Source organism: Phyllostomus hastatus, unplaced genomic scaffold, assembly GCF_019186645.2.
Source record: "Phyllostomus hastatus isolate PE091 unplaced genomic scaffold, TTU_PhHast_1.1 phas_contig_86, whole genome shotgun sequence".
In the NCBI taxonomy this organism is placed as follows: domain Eukaryota; kingdom Metazoa; phylum Chordata; class Mammalia; order Chiroptera; family Phyllostomidae; genus Phyllostomus; species Phyllostomus hastatus.
In genome coordinates this window covers 4,333,129-4,356,385 of record NW_025333977.1, presented here as the reverse complement: position 1 = coordinate 4,356,385, position 23,257 = coordinate 4,333,129, and positions in this window count along the sequence as shown.

Here is a 23,257-nt window from a genome sequence, read left to right as displayed (position 1 = left end):
TCCTGCGTTTATATCCTTTTATAACAAACTGGTGGTTTTGCATGTAAAATGCTTCTCTGAGTTCTGTAAGTCACTCTAGCAAGCTAATTGAACCAAAGAGGGAAGTCACAGGAACCTCTGAATTTATGTCATTTGATTAGAAGCCCAAGTAACAACTTGATCAGAGTCTACGGTGGGGAAGGGGTTGTCTTAGTGTTGAACCCTTGATCTGTGGAATCTGATGCTGTCTGGGTAAATAGTGTCAGAGTTGAGTTGGCGTGTAAGCCACCCAGCTGGCATCTGGAGAATTGCCTATTGGTGGGAGAATTGCCCTCGCCATTGGAATTAGTTGGAATGAGAAATGTTTTACTCTGACTGGCTTGCACGTTTCCAAAAAAGTCCAGTGGTCAGTGTTAAAGCTGCCCTAATTCATCCTGTATAACATTTCTCAAGCTTCACCAGAATAGTAGGATTGCAAGGGATCTGATGGCTTACTTGGTCAAAATTTTCTCTCTTATTGAAAGCTCATAGTTGTTACTTGACAAAATTTCAGTAGCAGAGTCTGGGAGAAATATCTAATCACCATTAAAAATTTTTTTTCTATTATGCACCCAGCTTCTTTAGTTGACAAATATTGCGATGACAAAATCTGTACTATGTTTGATATCTCTTTGCTCAGGCTTGGTGTTAATTAGTGACTGAGAATGTAATTTTTCAGAAATGCACCACCCCTGAATTTCTTCCCACACACAGGTGCCAGAGTGATCTATCTAAAATGTGTAACTGATCATGTTACTTCTTTGATTAAAATTCCATAAAATGTTGTATTACAGCAGTGATTTTTAAACTCCTTTTTTAACACTGAAAAGTAGCAAAGAATGCTAATCTCTAAAACTGACTTTTTCTTTCCTTCTTTACTTTTTCCATCCTTCTTACCTTTTGTCTCTCTTCCTTCCCTCTCTCCTCTATCTGTCTATCATCTATCTATCTATCTATCTATCTATCTATCTATCTATCAATCATCTATCATCTATCTACCTATCTATCATCTCAGATAGACTACATTTCCCAGTCTCTCTTGCAGTCAGTGGTGGCTTGGGTTTTAACCATGAAATGTAAACTAAAACAAGCTTGTTAGAGAAGCAGGTATATCTTTTTCACCCCCTCTCATTTCTGCTAGTTTGAACTCATCACCAGGATGACCCCAGGAACAGAGGAGAAGACTGTGCTTCTTGAGTGACTCAGGGGAGAAGATGGCTGCTTTGCCTCTGACTTCCCTGGGCCACACCAGGACTTTATGTGAGTGAAAAACCAGCTTTTATTATATGACCACATGGGTTTTCTAGTATTTACCTTTATAGCCACTTGTTTTACATTAACATATCAAGTCTGTTAATTTATGACTCCATAATGCCCTATGAACATTTCACACTGGTATTTAAATTATCTGTTTATGAATCTGTACCAGCCATAATGCCATGAGATCTTTATAAAAGACGTGGCACATGAGATTCATCTGGAAGTATCCACTGATCGATAAAGTGTAATTGTGAAACAACATTTAAGATTGAGTCTATGTAGCGTAAGTATTTTGTCTGTGTACATCAAATGGATCAAAAATAATTAGAGTGAACAGTTTCAAGAATCTTTATGCTTGTGAAATACTTTATACATCAATGAAGAAAATAGCTTGTTTTACTTTTTAATTTGTGTAAAGCATTTGAAAATATTACTAAAATGTAACTGCCTATTTGGAAAGCACCATTGCTTTAAAAAAGCTATTGAAACTTGCATGTTTTATTTTATAATTGTAAAAGAAGCTTTGAATGATACAGAAGGTTATACTTATATGTTTAAGATGTAATTATGTCTTGCACTTCTCTTGTTTTCTTTAGGTTGGCAACAGTAGATCTACAGGAGATTAATTAACCAAGGTAGCAATTAGTATCCTGCAAGATGTCATTTGTTAAATGGGTGAGCAAACACATGGACAAACACTTTACACCCCAAACCTAATTTACTTAACAGAAATCAATACCTATGTCTTTTTTAACTCTAAGTGGCTTATGGAATATAACCTCAACAAACTGTAGAGATACAATCACCACTGCACATCATAGCTGCATCTAATAAAAGCAATACACAACTAGTGAAACTAAGATTTTGTTGGATGATATTCTTAAATAAAATTTAAGTATGATAAATTTGAGAGTTACTAGGATGAACTAGAAATTCAGCTTCGTAAAATTTCTTGCTATTCTGATTTTCATTACTTGGGTATTATCTAATGTCGTATTTTTAACAGTAAGAACCATCTTTTAGGTAAGAGATGAACTGAGGCAGTTATTGCTGTTAAAATGTGTAGGACCACAGCCCAGTTCCTTGGATTCCCATTACACTGCTCACAACCAGTGGATGGGAATGTGAGCGTTACACTGCTCACGGGCAGCTGTTCAGTAGATGGAGTGCCACTGGTAGGGAAGAGCTTGCCAATGTGTAGACGTGTTTCCAGTCATCACAACTATTTGAGGGCATCACTCTCCTTTATTGTGCAGTGGATAAGACTAGAAGACTGCAAGGACAGTCCTGTTACACATTCTACTCACATTTACCGTGATCATTGGACAGTTAAGTACGTGAAATGCCTGTTTGTAATTATCAGACTTAGAACCTATTTAAAACAGTTCAACACAAAGTTGTGTTTGGAAGTACTGATGTATACAGAATTTCCCACACAAATAAATTTCCTTTAAATTAGGAGAAAGATCAACATTTCATTAAGAGTGGTTTACCATCTCGGAAATTGTAATTCCCAATACCAATGCTGCTTATAGTATTTGAGTCACTTACAGCACCTCTATCAGTCTGCAGAGCTGTCACATTTTATATAAGTGTATGTACAATACAAGATGGCATTTTCATCATATTTTGTGACTTATTTCTGTTCCTTTACAGACCAAGATGAGGAGGTGGAAAGTGTTCCTGACAAAGGACATAGCCAAATCATGGGACTGATGCTGTGAAGGTACCTAACACATTGGTTGACTTAAAATTGTCTCAAATCTTAAGCAGAGAGCAGGAAAGAGAGACTTCTCATATGAAGTTACTGAAGAGGACAGTGGAAGGAGCAGGTGTTGTCCCAGCTACCAGTAAAAACAAAGCCTTATGTGTGAGAACAAAAGTGGATTAGAGTTGTTTCATTTCAGTTTCCAATTTGTCTAGCAAACATCAGGGTATTCTTATTGAAAATATTTTAACTCCTTTACTATGGAGGTAAAACAGTGTTTTAGAACTTATAGGAAATAAATATATTGGAGCTAGATAGAACCTCAAAAGCTTATAATGAAAACTTGATGATGACATCATTTACAGATGATAAAACCAAGTTTATGAGGCAGATTCTTTCCACTTAGAGAAGGGAAACAGTCTTTCAATTATGAAACATTCTCAGTGTTCAATTTTCAGAAAAACATGATTCACTGATAACTCACTTTTACTTTATTTTCATTCACATCTACATTTAATATTTTGCCTATTTGTTAACATTATGGATGTGTACTCTTCCTGTGTCAAGGTAATCTAATAGATAAAATCCATTTTAGAAACAATCCCCAATGCCTTAGAGTTCACTGAGTAATCAGAATAATCAGAAATAAAAATTCATGGATACTTAATTTAGAACTTTTACAGTTATGAAAGTTGAAAGTATTTTTCACTCCCCCATACTACTGAAAATCCAAAATGATGCCATTATGAAATAATAACATATTCTCCCCCACATTCACTCAGTCTTTTTGGCTTTTGACTTAATCTTCCCATTCCATAAATCCTTTCATGGGATGCATACATTGTCACACCTGCATTAAAAACTTTTGAAAGCAGTGCCTATGCCTGATGATATACCCCTGGAGCCTAACAAAATGTGTTTGACTGGGTCAATAGGTATTTGTTGACTGAAGTAATGATTTACCCACCAAAATTAATTCTGGATGCATGAGTGAATAAGATACCAACACAGCTATTTTTCTTAACTTTTCACATGCATTTTCACTTGTTCTATTTACTGTGAATGTCAAAATTCCACTTTAAATATATGGAATACATCCCTTATTTCTTGCACTGCTCTGGGACATAGATTATAATACACAATAGTATATTCATTAATACTCTGACAATAGAGAATATAATATGTTAACATAATACAATTTTAGAAAATAAAAGATCACATTTCTGAATATATTCACCCAAACAAATTACAATAAAATGAGTTTACAATCTTCATCACTTTCTTTATGAAAAATTTGTCTAATAATTTTTCAAAGTAAAAAGATAAAACAAATTCTCTAAATATATTCAAGTATTAGATTTGTATCTAAATATTGATTAGTTTTAAAGCTCAAAAGCAAAGTATTTTAAATATGTTTTTATTCTACGTATTTTATTATTTTATCCCAGAACTTCAAGTAGTTCATTCTGGAAGAGTTCTGCTTATTACCTGTCGGATCTCTTCTGGAGAGTTCTTCTGAATCTCTGACTCTTTTTGACACTTTTATTCAAGACTGGATATTTGGCTGTGCGTAGCAATTTTGATTTACAGAATGAGTTTATTTATTCCTTTAAGTTTGTGGAGACATCTTATTGTCTCTTAGCATTTATATCATGAAGATCAATGTTGGGAGAAACTGATTATTTTCCTGTTTCTATACCTGAAATTTTTGACTTAATACTTGTAAGACTCTTTATTTTTAATGTATGAAAATTATAATAGCATGTTTGCTTCCTTGAAATCCTACCTTAAATTTATTACTTTGTAGGAAGAACACTTTCTGTTATAAGTAGAGTCTTTCATGTTATTTCTGGAACATAAGTTCTCCGTAGAATAGGTCTCCAAGATTCATGACCTTTTTAAAAAATTGTTTTCAACTATAGTGTAAAAACATAATTACATTAGTTGCATGTGTACAACACAGAGTTTCAACACTTATACACATTACAAAGTGATCACCACAATAAGTGTATTAACCATCTGTCACTATACATCGTTATTATGTTATTGACTCTATTTCTTACACTGTGCATTACATCCCGTGACATTTTATAACTGAGAGTTTGCATTTTTTAATCCCCTTCCCCTTTTCGGCCCCTGCCATAAGTTTATTTTCTTGTCTAACATATTTACTTTACTTTTTTAATTTATTTTTTACATTTGTCAGTTTTCCCCTTAATTTCCTATGATCTCTTTTTCAGTTGTTTTTAACATGATTGTATTATTAGCATAAAATTAAATCTATTCACACTGTTTCCAAAGTGAATCTAATTCATTGTCCATCATATTGACTCATTTTAGTGTGTTGGAGGTGCCTTGTATGTTCAAATCAGTTTACCACACTAAAAATGTCCCTGATTGCATTTGTAAAGGCTTTTTAATGTTTCTTATGGCTTTTAAATATTACATTAACATTTTAATGGCTTGATGCATATAGCTTACACATTGAAGTATATTTACTATAGGGTTAGTTTTGTCTAAACTATCCCTATAGAGTGACTTTTTTAAAAGAAAACAATAATCAGAACTGTGCTCGATACCCTCAATGACTCTATGTCTTGCTCTTATTTAAATCCATATTTTTTACCTGAAAGACCTCAATGATCTTGCTTTCTCCTAATTTGACTACAGGTTTAAGTGCATCTTCTAAAAATCCATCTCTTTCTCACTATGACATTGACTTTGTGCTAATCCCATACTGGCTTAGGGGCTTTATGCTTAGTATTTCTTTGGCATGGGACAATTTGCTGCCTGGTATCTGTGATTATTTTATACATTCTTCAGTTTTCTGCTTAAATTTCACTTATATGGGTTTTCTTGTTACCCTATTTAAACCAGAATTACTTCTTCCTGATCCATCAAAACCTGTCATGCTCTAGCACTATATATTTTTTATTTTTATTTGGAACACCTTCCAAAACCTGACATATTTCACACCTAAAAATATAAACCAGCTATAAGAGCACTGCTATTGTGAATACCTTGCATTTCTCCAATGCTTGGAGCAGTGTCTGACATATAACAAACACTTAATATATAGGAAATAATTGAGAGAAATAAATTGCATTGTGTATTGTATTACTGATAATTATTTACTTTATCCTTATTCAGAACAATTTGCTAACGCAATTTAATGCCAGTTAATTTAATAATAGTATTTTTTTAAAGTTACTGAAAATGTATCTCTAGCTAAAACCATTCTTTCGCTCTGAGATAAGAAAGTTATGACTTCCTTGTACCCCATCAAACTGCCAACGGGTGATTGTGGTTACAAGAAAATAACAGAAGCCTGTTTCAAGTTAAACACTGTGTATTTTATAAACCAAGGGAGCCTCAATAAATTCCCTAATCCTCTGTACCACAATACAGCAAAGAGGTACTTTCTAAACCAAAGCTTTTACTATGTAAGTGGTAAAATAAATCAAGTTATTTCTTAACACAGCACAATTTATTGAGTCTTTGTTGAGGAAAATGTCACTTCACTTAGGAACCTCCTTTGTGAGCCTGGCCCCTTCACGGCAACTTCCGCCAGCACGGAGTAGAGTCTTACAGATGTTCACTAAGTGGATTGATTCACAAACAGCGTTCCTCCAAAGGACAATTTCACTTTGTGAAAATGACAACGCCAAACAAAGCAGAAGCTGTTCTGTAATGTTTGTTGTCTGAAAAAATGGAATTTAGATGATGAACTATTCAAAGTTGAAAGAGGATTTTTGTGACATTTTAATAAAACGAAACACAATAACACATCAGAATAAAGAAAATAGACAATGGTGAATTAAACCCTTCTGTCTTGACTGTAGGAGAAATGCTGGTGAATCATTAATCTTTTGAAAAGAAATCACACTGTCAAACGCATTTGCTACACTACTTGGTGTGGCGTTGCAGCACTGTTAGTACGCCACGTGTTAGAATCTCCATTTACCCCGGAAGATTTAATTGCTGCTCCTCATTTTCTTAGTTTGACTGGAACTAGTATCTTTTTTTTTTTTTAGATTTTATTTATTTATTTTTAGAGAGGGAAGGGAGGGAGATAGAGAGAGAGAGAGAGAGAAACATCAATGTGCGGTTGCTGGGGGTTATGGCCTGCAACCTTGGCATGTACCCTGGCTGGGAATCGAACCTGGGACACTTTGGTTCCCAGCCTGTGCTCAATCCACTGAGCTACGCCAGCCAGGGTGGAACTAGTATCTTGATGGAGGTGTTATCATACAAAAGGGTTATTTTTGTATGGAAATGACAAACTGACCCCAATATGTAACAGTACGACTACCCAACAATAGCATTAGCTAAAGCCATAAATACAGTCTTGCTTCTGCTAACAGTGACATTAACTGACCAGTTAGAATATATAGATGTATATTCCAAAAGTATATCTTAGTTGATAAAAGAGAAAAAAGGTCAGTCACTTCTTAAAGACCATAATATAAATTCAAAATGCATCTTTAAAACTGACAGGGTCAATATATTCATCCCGTGTAAGTTTATTATTTTGCAAAGGTAAGTTAAGAAAACATGATATATGCATAAATACAAATACACAAACACACTACAAACACAAATACAATTATAAAATATTATTTGTGCAGCACACTTCAGAAATATCTCTTCCTAATCATAAAATCATATACATTTTCAAAGTAGTAGTCATTTTATTTACATCTACTCATTTTTTCCTTCAAATGCCACTTGCCAAGGTGAAAAAAAAGTTGTTACTAGTTACACTACCTTACATGAAAAAAGGAACTTGATGTTTTCATCCTGAGATAGGAAATTATTCCAGATTATCCATGTGGGTTCAATGTAATGACAAGGGTCCTTCTAAGTGAACAGAAAGGCAGGAAGGGCGGAGGCAGAGGGAGACTAGAAGATACGATGCAGCTGCTTTAGAAGATGGAAGAAGGGGCGCAAGTCAAGTCAGGTAGGGACCTCCTAGAAGGTGGAAAGGACAAGGAATCCAATCTCCTCTGGAGTCATCAGAAGGACACAACCAGGACCCAGCACCTTGATGTTAACCCAGTGAGACACAGAACTGTAAGATAATATCTTTCTATTGTTTTAAACCTCCAAGTTTGCCGTATTTTTTTACAGCAGTAACAAGAAACTGATACAATAAGCAAATTAATATTTGTCTTCAGAAAAGAGTGAAACCACAGGATAGCTTCTCAGAAAATAAAATAGTATACTTTATTAGTTTCATTTTAACCAACTCAACCCAATTTAATTTTCATTCTTTTTTTCCTAGTTTTCCTTGAGAAATAACCTAAGTGCATTATTTCTCTTCCTTTAACTTGCAATAAATCTGTGGTGATCAGCAAAGAGGTCTTTACCTATTGTCACCTTACTTATATTTACTCTTACATCCCATTTCATCTATTCCTGAATCATTATTGTTCTGTCTCGCTCATTTATTTATTGAATATCACCTTGCTTCCCAGACATACAACTGTGTTTTTGAAAATCTGTCTCCCCCTTTTTGGTTTCTCAGTAAAGCACCACTACTGTCATTTCAGAATTCAATTTCAATGTACTGAACTTGATCCTGATCATAGGTGATGTGGGATATCAGTTAGTGAAACCGCGTGTCTAAATGAGAAGACACCGATGAATAAGAATTCTTTTGTGCAATACCAATAAATAGCATTATTTGACTTAAGCATTTCAGGAATGAAACAAATCAGTTAAACTGTTAAAATAAGGCTTGATAATTTCTCTTTTTCTCTATTAGGTTTACTGCATTTCAGTAGATGAGGCTTAGAAAGAGAAAGGCAGCACAGGCTGTAATAGCGAGGGGCAGGTAATACACCTGCTAGTTCAGTCATTAACGACAAGCCACTGGTGACAGAGCATTCAGTCTTTCTATTATTATTGTTATTAATTTTATCTGTTATAATTGGCTGAGAGAAGATGGACACAGTTGCTTTTAGGGCTGCTTTTTGTTTGGTTCTCACAGTCCCTCACACTGCCTTAACCTGTAAATCACTTCTTTTTATTAATGGGAAAAACTGTTAAAACCCATTTATATTTATTTACTTTAAGTTTTTGATCTGTCATTCATCTGGCATCTTCTCCTGCTTTTTGGATTCTTGAGAAACTTACATGAAAATAAATTACCTTCTCCAAGAAGTTTTTATTTCTTTTTCTCTTTTTTATAACACATATGAATTTACAGACAAGTAATATTTCTTTCAATACTTCAGTTATAATGGCATTATTATTTCATTTTTGAGGGATCTCATAATAATAAAGGAAAATAGTCAATATCAGAAATATTAAAAAAATAAAAATAGAAAATCATTTACAATGTGCTTTTGCTCTTTTTTATATTTTTGAGATTTATTTAAATATAACTGAGGACCTGGCTGGTGTAGCTCAGTGGACTGAGTGCGGGCTGTGAACCAAAGCATCGCAGATTCGATTCCCAGTCAGGGTACATGCCTGGGTTGCAGGCCATGGCCCCCAGCAACCGCACATTGATGTTTCTCTCTCTCTCTCCCCCCCTTCCTTCCCTCTCTAAAAATAAATAAATAAATCTTTAAAAAAATAAAATAAATATAACTGGGGAAAAAAACAGGATGATGTGGGCTATTTCTTATCAGATAAAAATCCATTCACTTCTATTCCAACATGTATTCATTTCCCTAAATCATTAAAAGCCAAACAAGGTATTAAATACTAAAATAGTAAAAATTACTAAAACACATTTTCACCGTGAACAAAGATTGATCTGGCAGGGCCTCTAGACCAACAGATATGTATATATACTCACAGGATGATGGGACACAGAGAGCAACTCTCTAATGGATATCTCAATAGATCTTTTTGTCTTGAGTCACTATCTCACTCATTTACTGTACCAACTGGGACACTTGAGTGTGAGAGAGGATGTCAAGGACAGTCGGAATAAACTGGGGTTGTCCCAGACAAACCTGGAGTATGGCCCCCCTCCTTATGTCATTATTGTATAGTGGTTGAGGTTTGTAATGATGACACTGTCAGGAAGAATAGATTGATTTTTGTTTTTTGTACCACTTTTTAAGTTATATAGAGAAAAGGTAGTTATTCTTCTTTTTAATCCTCACTGAAGGATATGTTTATTGATTGGAGACAGAGAGAGAGAGACCAACCATTCAGTTGCTTCCCATTTGTGCCCAACTGGGAATCAAACCCTCAACCTTCTGGTGTACCAGACAATGCTCTAACCAACTAAGCCACCTGGCCAGGGCAAAAAAGGTAGTTATCCTTATAGAAAGAATTTTCTCCAGCATAGTTAGTGTAATAGAAAACACTTATCAAGTGTATTAGATACTTTATATGTACATAATATAATTTAATCAATCTTGACAATTCTATACAGCAGGGGATACCACTAGATTTTACCCTTTTAGAGTAATTTTTTAGTTCAAGTATCTTTATTGGATCCATATTGCCTTTTCTTTCAATTCCAATTCTTTACCTTGTTATTCATGTTTCTTCTTCTTGTACTTCTCGTTTTTACTTTTGCCCACTATGTCCTAAGAGCTTGCTGCATACACTGAGTTTATTCCCAAGCCTATATATTTTCTAAGGCTCATACAGGGGGAATTACAGGTTACTCAGTCATTGCTGAGACAAAGATCACTGGAGTCATCACCCATCTTCTCAGGCTGCAACACCAAAGTGGTTGTTCTGGAAGTTTGCAGAAATAATTGCAGAGCTTAAAAAACTTTCAAAACTCCCGTATTTCAGTGTAGAACACCGATTTAAATGCTCTTGATGAGTCTGACAAGATGTGAAGTTGTGGTGAACTTGACATCTGCAGTTGCCTCTAAGAATGATGGCCTCTCTTTCTCTTCTTATTTCTAAACCTTGTGTGAGGACCTCTACTGCCTGACATTGACTCATAACCATATGAAGAAAGGATTCTGGGAAATAAATCCCCAGTTTTGCCCATACGAGTCAGAAGACAACTTAGGCGAGGGGTGAAGATGATGCTAAATTGATAATAGATTATAAAGAAAAATCGACTCCATTGTCAATTGAGGATCTATATACATTTTTTCATTTTTTAATGTCTCTTAATAACAGCATTAATAAAATTATTCTTCAATCTAACATCAGGTAACTCTTTCCTATCTATGAGATATAGTCCCTTATTTATGATAAAGATATAATAACTCTCTCATCAAAAGAGGAAGTATATGGTTCCAGATACCATAGTATCCATCTTGAGAGGGCATTCACTATTTTTTAGTGAAGTCCCAAGCCCAATTTTATAAACTAAAATATAAATACTTAATTGGGAGTGCCTAAAAGCAGGAGCTAAGGCAAAGGTTTGGGTATGGTAACTCATTTGAGAGACGATCAAAACAAATAAACAAACATAAAGAATGAGGATGTTGGGAGAGTAAGATAGAGCAGGAGAGAGAAAATAAAACATGTGTCATTGAACCAGATGCCTCGTGGAAAATGTAACTCCACCCTTGTGTCCAGTGCACTACTGACTTGTTCTTCTCAGGCACTAAATGTTGAAAAAATCTTTCACTGCTCCCTTCCTCCACTCATGGATAATTAATTGCCTCCTCTGGAAGGCAATAACTTCTTATTCTCCAAATAAGTAGGCTGAGTGATCCCAGAAAGTCCTTGAAGTACAATTGTGAAAGAATAGGAAAAAACTTGAGATGATTCATATCCACTCTATCACCAATCTCCTCTTTCAGTCAGGATGGGGTAACAAAGACCAAATGCATCAGTCCATTTGAAAAAAACTAGCAACAGTGGACAGAATATAAAACAAGGACATTAAGGATATTTAACCTACAGGCAACAAAGGGCAATGATCCATGACAGACTGGTGAGTTACGACCAATGATTGCCGTAGCTGGCTAGCTGGAGAGAATGTCCAGGCTGTCTCACAGCAAGGAAATGGGAACCCAGGTAGAATCCCAAACACTCTCTGTGTTCAGTAGATGAACTGCGAGCCTGGAGAAGCCATGGCAGCTAGCGCTCACAGGTAGGAGTACTGGAGAAGAGAGACTTGCACAGGGAGAAGACTCCAGAGAGGTCTAGTGTCCCACTCAGGTATGCAGTTTAGTGCTGTGTGTGAGGAAACTACCAGAGACCAGGCTATTAAGTATGCATGTAATGGGACAGTCATCTTAAATCTTAGAGGATACCTCTGATCTCTGAATCCTTCTCACAGTGCAGCAATGCTTCTGATGTACTCTCTGGCTGGAGAAGGAAATGTCAGACTCGTCTCTTATTCCTCCTTGTTAAAAACTACCGTCAGTCAGAGTTCCTTTGACTGTTCAACCAATGTCAAGAAAATTGATGCATCAGGGACCAGAAAAATGGTCACAGGGTAGTAACACGGGTCCACTGGACACACCACGAGTTGTACTAGGGCCAGGAATCTAATAATCACCTGGTCTCAAAAACAGAAAGGGGATGACACTTTAGAGATTTTAGCATCTGTGTCACCTTAAACTCTGTTTTTAGTTTCTCTCAAAAAATCTAGACATTCTTTTTTCCATATTGTACTGTAATCTGGTAAGCAGCTGCAGTTTTCTTTTAGGAAGAATTAGAGCAATATTTATTCCACAGGAGTTTTGGAGGGGTAATAAACTTAAAAATGATTATACTAGTTCTGAGAATTGCTTTCAATATGGAAACTGGGAGAGGGGTCATGATTTTGCATTGTTGTAGCATTAGCAGCTCTTGAGTTTTTTCTGCTTGTAGAAGTCAAAAAATAGATACTCTTTTATATCAACATTCATCCCTCCCATTGGAACACTATCATGAATTAGCAAGCGCCATAGATCATTGTGGAACATGGCACCTTGGTTTTCACCTGGCATTACTTCCCATTAGAATGCCATTCTAACTCTTGTTTTATTAGGTAAATGTAGCCACCTGGTTTCTACCATCGTGGAATCCTATCATTCCCACTGAAATGGAGAAACTCAGTTCCAGGCAACATTTTTTTGTGTTAAATCTGCTATAGCGCGCAGCCCCTGCTGAGCTTAATTATTACAGTGCTCTCTCTACTGCTGCTGCCTCTATTGTTTTTGTATAAGTACTATGTTCTAGGCTATACTGGAGAACAAAGTCAGATAAGGAGTTCTGCAGTCTAAGCAGAGATTCTAATTTTTTAAGCCTCTTTCCTGAGTTTTCTTACCCCTTTCCCAATACTCTGGCAAGACTGAAATTGCTATAATCTCATTTGGTATGTATAGGCTACTGTTGCTTCGAAGCTCCAAGAAGCCATCCTAAGAGCATATTAGGACCGGATTTAGGTATCCTTGTCAACATGTTAAAACTTGACTGATGGAGAAATGATTAAACAGCCATAAACTCAAATTAATTCAGAGATATGTTTCACCTCCTCCTGATCCCTGCACACTCAAAATCCACTCTCAGAAATATTTCTCTTATTCCTATTGGTACATAATATCAGGTCATGCTATTTATAGCATGCTATTTATAGCATTTATAACTTTTGAATATCATAACTAATCACACAGCAGAGGCTATGCTTTTCTGCTTGAGGTTTGCTAAGTTCTAAACCTAGTTACTGTCTGGGGACAATGGTGGGTATAGAGGTAAAACTTGGTAGTATAAAAAAAAGTACAAGAAGCCCTGAATGGCATAGCTCAGTGGATTGAGCGTGGGCTGCAAACCAAAGTATTGCGGGTTCAATTCCCAGTCAGGGTACATGCCTGGGTTGCAGGCCATGACCCCCAGCAACTGCACATTGATGTTTCTCTCTCTCTTTCTCCCTCCCTTCCCTCTCTAAAAATAAATAAATAAAATCTTTAAAAAATACAAGAGAAAAGCTTTGGGTGAGGTTTCTCCAGGATTTACAGGCAGAGGAGGCAGCTAAATTCTAGCAATAAGGTGTGTGATGTGTGTGCCAGCCCTGAGCGTTTAAGGGGATTGGTTGGTACAATTGTCAAACATACAGCCATCCAGACCAGATGCTGGTTTTATCATAGGAGATCAAATCTCTACATTGTTTTCTTTACCACCCTTGGACCTTCTGGTTAAATCTGTAGGCTTCTTTGTTGCAGTTTGTACCGTGGCTGTGAAAGTTGAGGTCCCCAGTAGATGATGCCACGTGAGCCTTCCATGGCGTGCCTTGAATGCTGTTGGGCTCACATAAGCCTGTTTGCTTTATGGCTTTCAAGGGCCACAGAAACCAATCAGTCTCTAAATATTCATCCATTCAAGTGCTGGAACTGAAGTATAACTCAGTTATTTACCTTTTACCCATGCCTCATCCCAGTCCCTCAAAAGTGATCATCTCATCATTATGATGCTTTGATATACATTGAATCAACAGCCCCTACTTCCTGCCAACAGTGGAATTCTGTTGCCACCTGACAGGTAAGTATCACAAACTAACAGTCTGCTTCCTAGGGCTAATTCTGCTATAATTAACTTAGTTTAGAAACTCCCTAAAACCAGACATTCCCTCTGGAGAAGTTTGTCCTAATGAGTAAGTGCTTGAAGTAGGAAGTGTTAATATTACTAGGTGAAAGAAAGGTGAATGGTAGTATTTATTTGCTCAATATTGTGTTAGCTTTCAAACCCATCTATTTCTTTTCCCAGTTGTCTCAACTGCTGTCAGTCTGTTTATTAGGCTTAATTGCAGCATAATGTAATCATCTTATTTGCATTATTTTTCCTTGCATGCATGTTCTAAATATCATCTGTATTATTTTATTTTTTAATGAATAAATGCTATATTCTGTAAAAACAGACTAATTTATCAACTAATCAACTAATTTCCCACTAATGTAAAGATAATGCAGGTCATGTGTCATGTAATAATAATAAAATTATACTAAATAATCATTAGTTATTTATTTATTATCTATGATATCACAAATTCAGATTTATGAGTGTAACATATGTAAGGTACATACCAACACATTTCAGGTTGTGCTGGATGAAGGTTATGATTCTTTTTGTATGTGTGTTTACTCTTTCAGAACAGAGGGGTCCAAAATTTCTTTTCTATTTTTTGTGATACAGTTGAATTGCATTATTTATGAATAGCTTTGATAAATAAAAATATATTTATATTGACTAAGTTCAATTTTATTTTACAACAAAGGAAAAATATACCATACCAAGAAATCTTTAAAAATCAAGAGCAAACACTGAGAACTTGTGTGAAAATATTGACTGAGGTGATATGCATTTTGCTAAATCTTTCCAACACCATATTTGTGAATATTGGAGAATAAATAAACCTGTCTCTTAAACTTGCTAGTATGCTGGGTTCTACAAATAATAACATAAAAAAATAATTGTCATGACAAAAGCATATATTTTAATACATATACATAGAGCATCTTAAACCTAAGTAAAATCAAATATTATTTTCTAATTTTTCTGATATTTAATATACCTATATGCAAATTGAACAAGATTAATTAATAATAAATATAACTTAGGGCTGGGATATTATATAAACTTGTAAAAATCCAGACGCCTTAGAAAAAAATTAGCCTGTACGGCAACATTCTTTTTTCTCTGCCTTCTTACTTCAGTTCACATTTAATTCAGCACATAGTAATGAGAGGTGAGGGAATGGGTGTTCCCTTCTCTTGTAATAATATCTAATTCAATCTGTTCCAAAGACTGTGCATCTTCACAAATATACTGCCTTAAGTGTCATTTTAGAAGGGACCATTCAGCTTTGCCCTGGTCTGATTTGGCACTTTTTAAAGAGAGCACTTTCTCACACGATATCTGATCTACTTGATAGAAGATTAGCAAGGGAGTGTGTGGTGTCTCTGAAGTCATCAGATGTTATTAGGGGCTCCAACAAGTCATAATTAACTTTGTGTTTAAAGCAGAGAACAACAGGGTCACCAAGAACACATTCTGGGCAGGCAGCCAGGACCGTGCCATGGGAGGCATGATGTCTGAACGTAAATCGTGTAGGCCGGGCCTGTGATGTATACAATTAGAAGCAAGGCAACTATTAACGTGGGAAGGGAAAAGAAATTTCAAATAAGGTGAACAGATGTCTTGAAAAGACTGAAACATTAGCCTTTAGCTTAATGGCTACAGCCCATACACTGCCCAAGAGACATGATCTTATGGAAGAATCAGCTTCTACTATAAGCCCAGAACTACTGTGAGCCTGAGGGTGAGTAGGGAGGCAGTGTCCTTTGGGGGCAGTGGAAAATTGGAAGGATAGTAAGAGTTAGAGACAGAAATAAGATGAGACTCTTATCTTTGAGCCAATTTCTTTTAGATTCTTTGGACCAAGATTTTAAAAGCCCCTTCAAACCAGAGGATGTTTTCTTTCATTTATAGCGTTCACAGAGATACGCTGTATTTAAGAAGGGACTCTTACAAAATTCTACCCAAATAATTTTGGTTCCTTTTACCCATTCTCCATAAGACTACTCTGTGTAGCCTCTTACATAGCTCAACAAACCTTATTTGCAAGGCTTCAAACCAGACAGAGCGAAGCCAATTGTTACTACCTGAAAAGCATACAAAATCAGGAATGTGCCTGATCCTACTTTTTTCTCCTTATTTTTGCATTGCTGAGCAGTTTTTTCTGCCTCCATCTTTCCCCTGCTCCCCTTTCATCTACTCTCCACACTTGGCTGTTTGTCTACTGCTCCACTTGCTCCTGATTCCATGGACTAATTTGATGTTGTGTTATTATCACAGAGGACAGTAAACTCCCATTAATGCAGAAATTCCTGTCCTCTGTTTGAGTAAGATAACCATACAAGACAACAGCATTGAAGGCAAAGAGGCAGATTTTGAAAATAATCATTGAGAATGTTTTGTAATATCAGTGAAAACAAAACCTTAAACTCAGAGCCTGGTATTAAAAGTCCAAGAATCACATGTACAGGTTTTTACTGGAGGAAAGACCTCTTCTCTGTCCAAGACTCTGCTTCTCTCTCTGCCCCCTTCTTACTCTCTTTAGGCCTGCTTTATTTTTGTAATAGAAAATCTCAGCCATATACACAACAACATAATAAATCTACATGAATCTACATGTACCCATCATCCAGCTTCACTAGCCTTCAATTCCCTCTCCCTACCTACTGGCCTCCTTTATATTATTTTGAAATCTCATATCAAATTATATCTTCAATTATTATTTTGACATAATATATTCTTTTAATATATTATGTCAAAATAATATATTTTATAATAATGTATTAAAATAGTATATGCTATTATATAGCATATATGCTAGTATATAGTATATAATAGTATATACATTTTAATAATATATTTTATAATAATATATTAAAATAGTATGTGCTATTTAACTACAGATTACCGGTATATCTCCTACTGTTTTGTAAAATAGCTAATTTCAATTACTTGCAAATATACACATAGATACCCTCTTTAATGAGTAATGTATAGGTCACATCAAATAGCTAAGTATACATACAGGTTAAGTAACAGATCTAGTCGAACAAGGGCAATCATTTCTGCTAAAAGCTGGAGGAGATCTGCTTTTTATCTGCCTGCACTTTTGCTTACTTTCTGGTGCTCAGAGCAAGAAGCATCACTTAGTTCATATTAACAATCGGGGCATCATTCAATGAAGAAAGGTTTGAACATTATGTGGCAAATTGTCCCATAGTTTGACTTAACACAGAATCTGCCATTCAAATGACAGAAAATAAACAGAGGTTTACAGCCATGTTTACATCAAGTAAATGCAGAAAGCTCAAACATACTATATTAAAAAGACAACATTTTTTGTGAAGTATTTTTTCCCTCTAGAGAACTATAATGCCATTGTGTTATGACAAATTATTCACATGAATTTTCATTATGGGATTCAAATTAGTTTTTGTTCTGTAGAACATTAGTTTGAAATCAGAAATTTAACAAAAGATTTTTATATGCAAATATGAAACAATTAGGAAGAAACAAAATGAATATGTCTTGGAAAATGCTAATAGAAAGAGAATGAAGGCTAAGCCTATCATAGTAGTTTGACTGAAACATGCCCTAAATGCTCCCGTGTTATCATATGGAAATTAGAAAGTGATCAAGAGCTCCACTTTCTTTGAAATACTAGAGGCAATGCCATCAGGAACAATATATAATTCTAATGATACACAGATACAAATAATTATGAGATCACGTTGTGCATTAATTGTTTTTAATTGGGAATGTTGAACAAAAAGTTTCTAAGTTGTTTTGTTACAACTATAATAAAACCTAAGCTCTGACTGTTGTTGATAGAGCAGTTTTCAGGTTTTTTCAGAAAGAGCAGGTGCAGGGCTGGGAGGAGGAGCCCAGATGGATTGACAGTAGGAGGAGCCCAGAGGACATTCAGGGACTTGACTCATCAGCTAAGATAACAACCAGCAATAAATTCCAGATTTTTTTCTTCTGTTACTTTTAAATATTAGAGATTACGTTTCGGTAGTGACATTGTATACTGTTAAACAACAAAAAACAACCAAGTAAATTTAACGATTCAAATGGCTTTATCAAGCAGTTCCTGAATTGAACAGCATCCCATCTTGCAAATGAAAGGTCCTACAAAGGGGCTGTACGAAGTGAAGTTTCCTAGGTAGAAGAAGGGTGAGTAGTTATCATATGAAAATAAAGGATTATTTTTAGGCCAGCTAACTTTTTTTTTGTTGGTAGTGCGGGGCGGCGTGCAGGGAGAGAAGAGGTAGAGGATGGTGGGGGTGGTTATCATGCAGGTTACTAATATCGGTCAGGAAAACCCAGACTGCTGGGTTTAAAATTCTCCTCCTGGGAAGTTAGCTGTTAAGTGTTGGTTTGCTGAGATGGCTTAACAAAGGTGACTCTATTTTGACCTATTTATTCTTTCCTTTTTCTTTTTAAAAACAATATTAAGGAGTAAGAATTTGTTGACATTTTAAATTATTAGTGAATTATTATTTTTTAAACAAAAGGATTTGGCTTTCAAAAAGTATTATATTATTTCTTTTGCTTTGTCCTGTTTTATTTTAATTCTGTTAAATGTGTTGGACACAAATTTCAAAAGGCAAAATGTAGCAGAAATCAAGTTCAATGCTTTAGATGACAGGGAATTGAGTGATCTCAGCATTTAATTGAAAAGTAATAGCTGAAATTATATCACCCCTCTATTAAAAAAAGATAATGAAAAGAATAGAATGAAAACCAATAATGAAAGCAACCACAAAACTCTGAAGGAAAAATAGCAATACTGAGTAACTGGAGAAATTTGGATATGGATATTACATTAGATAAGAGTTCTGTGATATCCTTAATGTTTAATGTATAATAATCTTATTATAATTATATAGGATACTTAAGTTCCCCTTTTAAGAGAAACATGCTAAAGTATTTGGGGTTTAAATGTAATAATGTCTAAAACTTATACTTAAATGGTTCAGCAAAGCAAAACAACATAAAGAGAAAGCAGAAAATTATGGCAAATATTTTTGAAAAAAAATTGTAAATTTGAAATTGCTAAATTTAGGAAAAAATAAAACTAGGTATACCATGCATTTTGATTTATTGCTTGATTTTTTAGGGAATTAAAATAATTCACTCCAAATGTATCTTTGTGGTATGTGCATCATTTTGAGCAAAAGACAACTGAGACCTGCAGGCTTATTAGAAATTTTTATCTGTCAAATAATTTAAATTAGGAACTTTGCCTATAATAAGAGCTATCACCAGAAATTACTTATCATTAGCCATCTATAGGGGAGGCCAAACTTCTCATTATGGAACATCTGTTATTCTTACTGTGCTGGGAGTGACCTTCTTCCCCTCTGAAGTCCCATCGTGCCTTAATTTACAGGTAACCTAGAATGGCATCCGTACCTCATTTCTCCTTTTTGTCCCTGAACCTACTGTCTATATGGGATCTCTGTTTCATGTAGATGGAACTCTCATACACATGTATATAATTAACATAGCTTATTTTTTCTTGTTAATCTGTCTCATGTAGATTTGATTATTGGGCCAGCAGGATGAACCTACCTGTTTATTCAAGCATTTAAGAGTCAAGTTTTTTCCTCCCCCCAAAACTTAATATAATTAATAATTAGTTAAAATAAATAAAAGTAATTAATTTTGTCATAAATTCATTTTATCTAATACTACACATCAATAAGAGAGGAACATATTGTTACATGAAACAATTATAGACGCACACACACACACAAAGGGATAAATCTTGCACAAATAATATTGTACAAGAAAAGCCACACACTAAGGAGTACAGACTATGTGACTTCAATGACATACATTCCTAAAACAGACACAGCTATTCTGTTCAGAGTTGTACGTTTAGTGGTAACTTTAGGATGTAAAGATTGTTAAACTAATTAAAATATTTACCTATTAATGCAACTAAAAGTATTTCTTTGGCTTTAAAATTAACTATGTTATAAGTAAAAGTCAGCTATGCAATTTTAATTAAGAACTATAGTGGGAAGTATGCAAAAAAATAACAATTGGGGAATATATAAAATTTCATGCAGTGACCTCAATATTCATGAGCATGTGAAAGAAATATCCTATAATTTTCAAATATGGAGAAGATACCAAGAAGAACAAAAATATTTAAAGAAAGAAATAGAATTAGTAAAGCTACTTTCAAAATATGCATCAGACTCACATATCTTCTCTTCTGTATTACTTTCCAGTTCATCTCTGCCCTCAGCTACTTAAGTGTCATAGAATATTTCCTAAGGAGTCTACTTTCCACACGCTTCTTTGCTCTTTAAATGTCTGTTTATACTCTTTTAGTGAATAGTTAAAGGGATTATGTGGGGGCAGAAATGAGAAAGTTTATGAATGCTTTAACATGATTTATAAATATGAAATACCAACAAACTGTTCTGTCCTGGCAGGCTACTAGAGAATTTTATTTTGTAATAGCTGCAAAAATGGTAACGCTAAAAAATATTCTGAGAAAATGAAATAAAGGTCAAATACGAAGTTTAAATTGCCATGTCTACTTATTCTGTATACATAAGCATGAAATTCAGGAAGTATTTGGTGTACAAAAAGATACATCTGCTTAATATTATGTGGTGCTGTCCTTTGATTAAACACTTCTCTACACATTTGATGAAGAACATAGGGAATCTGTATTACTTAAGTGTCTTTCATTTGTCCTGTACTGGAGGCTGATTCCTGCTAAGGAGATTAGGTTTGCATGATTGGGTTGACTTCCATAGTGGGAGTCATAAATCCATCAAAACACATAAAAGAGACTGATGGCATCCTAATTAAAGCTGAATTTATAGGAGAGAGAGTCTTCTCAGGGAAATTCTTTGTGAAGAAATAGAATAAGAAATGCTTATTATTTATCTATTAAGAAGTTGTTAAGTTTATTGTGAAGGCATAAAATGAAGATATAAAACACATGCATATACTTATGATATTAACTCTTTACAAGCTGGTAGCAATGCTATAACAGGCAGCACAAAAGAAAAGCAAATTGTTAAACAAGTGTAAAACTTGCTTATAAAAATGTTAGCACAAAGGTGATCCAAATGATAAGTGGAAAGTCTTATGACAGACTGAAAACAAATGTCAAATGAGATGCCTGAAGACTGACTTGATCGGGGAAGCTCTTTCTCAAAGAATAAAATATTTGTTTTTAACAGAGATGAGGGTAGGATACCCAGTGATATGTTTTTGACCTCTTGCTTCATTACTTTTATTACCAGAAATATTCTGAAATAGACTTGTTTTGATTTCATTATTTCTTGAAGTCTAATATAATGCATAACAATCAAAATAATTAAAAATAAAGGTTAAAAAGTTAAGTTTTATATAGGTAAATAAATGTTGGATATAATATCCTACACCTAAGATTAAATACCAAGTTGACACACGTGTGCTTAACCAACATTGAAATCTGTGAGGTGTCATAGAATGGAAACCTTAGAAATGGACATGTATTTCTAAGCTCTGAAATAAAAAGATGTAAAAATACCCACAGGGGTGTGTGTGTGTGTGTGTGTGTGTGTGTGTCTGTTTATACTCTTTAACCAATTTGTAGTGACTGTCATCAAACACAGTCTATATTCTTCTACCAAAAATTGGCAATACAGAGATATACTTAAACATAGGAAGAAAAATTAGGCTCAAATTAGTATTATAGAAAATAATTATATTACACTGGTCCTCCAGTTAACTATTTAATCTTAAATGTTTTGGAAAACATATCTTGAATTAAATTGCTAATTCAGTATAGGGCACCCAAACACAATTTTCTTAAGTATGAATTTCCTAATATTATTAGAATAGACAAGGTCATGGGTAACTAAAATCATTGAAGGGAAATTTTCCAGGATGTCTATTTTCAGAATTTCTAGTATGTCATTTTTTTACTTAAAATATTCATTTTATAACACAATATAATGTGTATCTATAAAGGAAAAATGTATATTTCATGATTAAGAAAGTCTGTGCAAGTTATTTGCTCCCCTGAAAGAATACTGATTATTTGAGAGAGATACATGTGCTCAATTTTACTTTAAATTAAGGTGCTTCTGTCAACTTCAACACATATTTGGGAAAACAGAAATTGTATGTAAATTGTATATATTAAAGAAGACTAATTAAATCTGTTAGTGGTAAAATCAGTGGTTTTATTACTGTGAATCTGACCAGCACGGCTTCTTGGTAAGTAGAACATTATAGTTACATTAAAGGAACAAATACATCCTTGGCTTATCTATTTCTAAAACTGAACTTGAATTTTCACTTTCATATTTGAACATAAGACATGACCCATAAGTATTTTGCAATTTAGAGGGCTAATTTGTTTTTCAAAGAAACCATGAATATTTGAATTTTGATCATACCAGCAACTCTCATGATAAATCACTTTTAGTGAAACTGATTCACATTTATTTAAATGTGTTCTTAGCATTAACTGGCATTGAGTATACATGTGTATGTATGCCTGTGGTCTGTATGTATCTGCTTGTTGAGGGGAATCCATCTCTATAGAAGAGAACATCATATTCTTGATTAAACACATACTCATCATAAGTCTATGCATAATCTGCTGTATTGATTGAGGTATTTTAATGATGTAGCAAGAATCTTGAAAACCATCCACATCTACACCCACACCAACACCCACCACCACAAAAGAGATGAGTCCATAGAGTGTATTCTAGGATAACAACAACTTAAATTAAAAAAAAAAAGAAATTCAGATTATGGTACATGAATGCATCATCACCAGATCTTTCTTTCTATTATTCATTCATT